A 6,057-nucleotide genomic window follows, 5' to 3' on the forward strand; every position below is an offset into this window, starting at 1 on the left:
CCACGAGCTGCAAAAAATCTGTATCCGTCACTTCCCTCAATGAAACTGGGAAAAGGGTAGATAGTCAAGAGAGGTTTAGCCAATGATTTTACTGCACAAAGCAGTCAGTGTAGAAGCAGGCACAGGTTTCTGATTACTTGGATAGCACTTTGGCAGGCCTTGGCTGGTGCTGAGACTGAATGGTTCTGCTGCATTACTCTGTGCTTTCCTCACATCCACGTCTTGGCTGGTTTATTTTACCAGCTGTCCTACCTCCTGCAGAGTGAACAAGACAGAGCAATCCCAGCCAAGGAGAAGCAGGTCTGTCCTCCTAACAGAACAACACTCTTTTTACATACACACCCCCTAGGATATACTGGATTTGTGAGTCCAAAAGTTTTTCAACTAGATCAGCTGGTCTAATAAAATAATAGGCCTCCTGACAAAACTTGCTTCCCGTTGCACACAAGCCTCTAACTTAATCCAAACATTGACACATGAGATTGACTAAATCAGGTCACACGAGAAGGGAATGCAAAGGTAAATTCAAAGTGTATGAGAAAATTAGATGGTGATAACATGGGAGTAGAGAAGGGTGTCCTCACACAAGCTTGCAGCAGTGTCTTTCACTGCAAAGCAAGACCATGAACTGCTGCGCAGTGGGGCATAATCACATGACACAGGTTCACAAAAGCTGTGACAAATTATTTTTTTCTGGTACACTTTCCTAGTACAGAAGTACGGTTCCTTTGTTCAAAATTCTTGCATTCATAGAATTGTAGAATCATAGAATGGGTTGGATTGGAAAGGACATTAAAGATCACCTTGTTCCAACCCCCCTGCCATGGGCAGGGACACCTTCCACTAGACCAGGTTGCTCAAAGTCCCATCCAACTTAGTCTTGACCACTTCCAGGGGTGGTGCATCCACAACTTCTCCGGGCACCCTGTTCCAATGACAGCCACTGCTCAGTTTCCTAGAAATAACAACACTGTTTCTCAAGTCAACGTCAAATCTTCCCAGTGCTGCATTAGGAAACTGTTTATTAGGGACCTATGGTAACTTTGTCCTTACCACTGAGGGAGGTGGCACATCCTTTTCTAACACGTCTGACAGTAATCACAGTACTTGCCTATGTACAAAACCATGCTAATTAAAAAGTAGCAAAAAGGTCTTGCTAGTTTCACCAGTGTTCCAACCTATAAGGTCATTCCTGGATTACTAATAAGTTTATTAATAACATTGTCCTGGACAATTTATTCCATAATCTGGCAGAAAACATATAAATGTATTTAAAAAAAAAAAAAACAGAAAACATACAAATGTATTTTAAAAACTCCAAAAACCCTCCCCTCTACTAAAAAAAAACCCAAATCCCACCACCCTTTGGTAGTCTTACTTCTGTGTTGGAATTAATATTATCAGGTCAGACTATAAACAATTGCAAATCCAAGATCTACTGAGTACCTCATAATACTGCTCTTTGGTGGATTTCTGAACTATAAGACAAACAAAATGGATTATCAATATTGCCTCAGTATCAGTTCTCTGAGGTATCTTTACAAAGTTACCCCACAATACTATACAAGAAAAAGTGGTTTCAGGGGAAAAAACATTCTGAAAACATAATCCATTTTGTGAAAAATTTTGAAAATCCCACCTTTAATTGGTTGTTCCATCTCTAGTTCTTATGCCTTTTTGGTTTTCTCTATTTTAAGCAAATCAAAATAAGTATTTTAAGGTGGCAATGTTATATATTATGCAGAACAGTCAGCTGGAGTCACAAACTTTTTCCAAAAAGTGTCCTAGTTTCTCCTGCACATGTGCCACTTTCTATCCTTATTATTAAAGGTCAATTAAAAATCAATATAAAACCAGGAAGACAGATTTTTCTATCATTAAAGTACACAGACAACTTACTAGCTATTGATCTAGCAGGATTGCTAGAAGCATGAATGGAGGTGAGGTACCTCATTCTCATTGAATTTCATTCCCACTGAGGACAGAAAACAGCACAGACCAGAAAACGACCCTGCTTTGTAGTTAGTGTGTTCTTGTTTGCATCTTAAATGTATGCCAGGTGAGAAGCTGAAAGAACAAACAACTGAACTGCCATGGCAATAAAAGACAGTATCATTTCATATTCCTTTCTCACACCAACAAGCTTTACTTTTGCACTCCAAGGCTGACATTCTCGGTTTCATCAAAGCCCCAGGCCTGTCAGATGCTAGGACTGATTGCCTAAGGTCAGTCAGATGACTAAGGCAGACAGGGCTGAGGAGAAGGAACCGTCAGCTGCCTGATACTCTAAATCAGAGCTGCCAGTTGCATTGTCAATGATAATAGATGGCAGACAAATTGCTCTGATTTTTATCTTCAGTAACTGAGCATGCATCGACTAATTCCTAAATCACTCTCTTAATTCTTTTGTCTTCTCAGAGATAATGTATTCAAATACTTTAAGTAGAGGGAAAAGATGAAAAACTCCTTTGTTTCAGTCTGTGTACCTGTCTCACCCTAATGAAGTACTCAGCAGTCTGTAGATACCACATTTTGTTTCTCCTTTGTGAACCCTCTGCAAAAACTTCAAATAAAACTTGCAATAAAGATTACAGCTGGAATCTGCCTAAGAACTAAGAAAGCTTCTGATGAAAAAAATAAGTCACTGTCATTGCCTTGTACAGGCTTAACACAGCCATAAACTACACTATCTTAAACTGACCAACCTCTGAAAAAGAGTACCTCTGAAAAAGAATTTTATCCTTGTCTTGCCTTAGTCCTGCACAAAACTCTCCAGTTGAAGCCCACAGAAGAATTTTTTTTTGCTTCCCAAAATTCAGAAAAGAAACTTAATAGTTAACAAACACAAGACAAGCAGTTCTCAAACATGATAGCAAATATAGTGTCTACCCAACCTGAAGTCCAGAAAGAGCACTTTAGTTTCACAAATATCTTCTGCTGTTATCACAGAACTGGGACTGGATTTTTCAATTTCCCCCTTGCTCCATTGTTTCTAGTTACTCTGCAGCACGCTCAAGAACAGGTAGGTTTGCTGCAGCTCACTCAACAATGTCAAATCAAAAAGGACTCAACAGCTTCAAGATTTTAACCCTTCATATACACCAACATTCCATATGGAAAACCACCTCTGAGTGAAAAGGAATACAAAATTTCTATGGTTGATAGAAGAAAGATACTGGCAAGGATGCTTAAAGAAAACAGCAAATGACACAGACAGGAGTTTGCTAAACCATGTAAAAGCAGGTGATCTCCACCTCTCCACAACTACTGGAAATACCTATGGAAAAAGAAAAACTCCATTAAGTTCCTGTTCATGGTCTTTCCTTTTCAGTGTGGAAAACAATGCTATTCGCTTCCAAACTCATCAGGCAGCAGGTGATTAGCTCAATGAAAACTTCAAACAGAATCCATAGGAGGCAATGGCCACCTCTGCCCCCACAGGTTATATTTCTGAGTAGGACTGGGACCCTCACAATATTTCAGAGGCACACCACAGCTTTTCCCGAGCGTGGCTTGCCTACTGGTGCCCTTCATAACGTCTTTTAAAGACTTGGAGCAGAGTTGTCAGAGAATAAGTAACATAGCTGCAATGCCTACACAGCATCCATTAACAACGGATAACTATGTTGGGAGGCAGTTGTCTGATGAGCTGAGGGAAGAAATCACTTTCCACTGTTTGGATCCACTGAGTTCATGTTGCTGACCTCTGTAACTGCCCTGTCCTAGCACCTGAGACAGGACTACCAGGTTCATTTTCACCAAAGTCCATTTAGCAAAAAGAATCAGTGTTCTTGTTCTAGCTCTGCACTGCACACTGCCCTCACAGCTAAGAATTGTGAGTGTGCTATTAAGCTGGTCCCCAAGAGACACAGGAAGAAGAAGAAACATTGAGACCTTGAACAGGAATGCAGAAGGCATTATTTGTCTGGGATCTGCCCAGATTCAGACCTGAGTCCATTATTTGTGTAGGTCTGTTCTAAGTTTTCTTCTCTGCTTTTCTTCCAGTCGTTTGGCTCGCTCTTTAGTCTCTTGCACAACCATGCAGTTACTTTCATGGAGCTGACAGCAGCATGAGGCCCCGTCTCAACCTGTGCAGCCCCTACCGTGGTTCTGCATAAATTGCGGTCCTGTTAAGAAGTCAATGTAGATCCCTAGAAGGTGGATGCAGTAATCTCACTAAGAAAAAACTGATGCCGTTGGTTGATGGTAAGATATAGGAAATTTTCCTCTAAGAATCTTCCTCCATGGGTGAAGCCTCTTTTTACTACCCAGAGAAATGTGATTTTGAACTGCTAACGCAAATATATCAAACTCTGCCTTTGATGTGCCACTTTAAAGACTTTTGCTCTGCACACAGCTCTCAGTAATTCAATACTGTAAAGAAGTATACAAATCCAAGAAAACACGGTGATAGCTAAAAACATCTGAAGCGACCTGGCAAACCCCAGAAAACCCACTGAAAGGTCCTTTGCTCCATATGACCAGATTTTAATCAGAAACAAAGAAGAGCCACATGAGTAAGCTTCAGACACTGCTTAAGGGTCATGCATAGACAGTCAACCTGAGGTGGTGTAAAGCAGAGCTCCACTAAATGTATTAGCTACAGAGCACTAGCTTAAAGGGCTTTAAAATACTTTTTAGGAGAAAAGTTGACCACCATCAAGCTGCAAGAAGTTAGAAGGTTCTTTCCACTGGCTTTGATTTGAACCTCCCCCCCCACTGGCACACTTAAAATGGTACTTTATACTTTCACAGAGCTGCTGCTGATACTCCAGCCTTCACACCCTTCTCCTCCTCCTTCCACCATTTCTCACATCTTTCAGTGTGACCCTAGCCATTCAAAATATCAGTTATCATAAGGATTAATACATACACATATAAATTTATTTATACATGTTATGAAATACACTCTTTGTAGTGGCAAATACAGAAAGCAAAATAATGGAAAAGGTCCACTGGCTCACAACCTTATTACTACACTCAGCTTTCAGGAAAAAAATATTAATTCCATGAGGTATGTAACTGAACCAAAGAGACCTTTGCTTTTTATAGTTCTCTTCCCTCTGCCATGGGAAGCTGGCTGCAGGTCAACAGGGCTATAGCTATATTAAGTTTCAAATTTCTCAGGAGAAACCACAAGGTCTATCCATAGGGTTTTACTTCGGTGGAATGGGTTTTATTGCTTATGTTCTACACTGATCATGTGGGGGAGAAAAACCATCAATAAAATACTCTGAGTTGAGAAATGACATTGTCTTTTACAATCATTCTAAGCTACTGATAAAGAGCTTCCTTTTGTCACCACACTGTAGATTATTTTAATGAATTAGACTTAAAAATAATTCGCCATTTCCTATAAGCATGAACTATACTGAAAGTCACAGTTCTGTATACAACTATTTCTTCAAGCTTGTAAGCACACAGGTTTCCCAGACTGTTTTGACACAGTGCCCTTCCTAGCCTGAGGTTGACTTTACACGTGGCCATTGGAAGTCTCCTGCCTGCGGACTGAGACAAAATTAAAATGGTGGAGAAAAAATATTACTCAAGTAACAGTCCTTTTAGAAAGATATTTAAGGGAAAAAATAATGGTGGTTTTGGGTCATTTGAAACTTACACAGACAAACTTGAAAGCTGTGGAAAATGTTTAATAAGTCTTTCATCATGATTGTTTCTTAGGAGGTTTTCCTGTTTAACACTTACTGCTCTGTGAAGAACGTGTCTAAACCTTACATGGTGTCATGTCTCATAAAGTTCAAAGGAAAAATTAGCAGAACGCCAGCAGAAATGCTGACCTGTAACTGGTGTAACTGGTTACCTAATAATGACTACTATAGCCAGCTCCTGAGAAATAGAACAATTTTATTTTGCACAATTAGTTTAGCTTGTGCAAACTACTGAAATGGTGCTTCTGCTGGTACACAACTGTACCCATGAACATTTCTCATACTAGGGAAGCCTCCTCCACCCTTCCTAAAAAGCAAAAAGTTGCCCTAGAGCCACTGGGAACACAGGAGGTAGCTGAGACAGGGACAACAACGCTGAAGGACAAAATAT

Source organism: Falco cherrug, chromosome 5, assembly GCF_023634085.1.
Source record: "Falco cherrug isolate bFalChe1 chromosome 5, bFalChe1.pri, whole genome shotgun sequence".
Lineage (NCBI taxonomy): Eukaryota > Metazoa > Chordata > Aves > Falconiformes > Falconidae > Falco > Falco cherrug.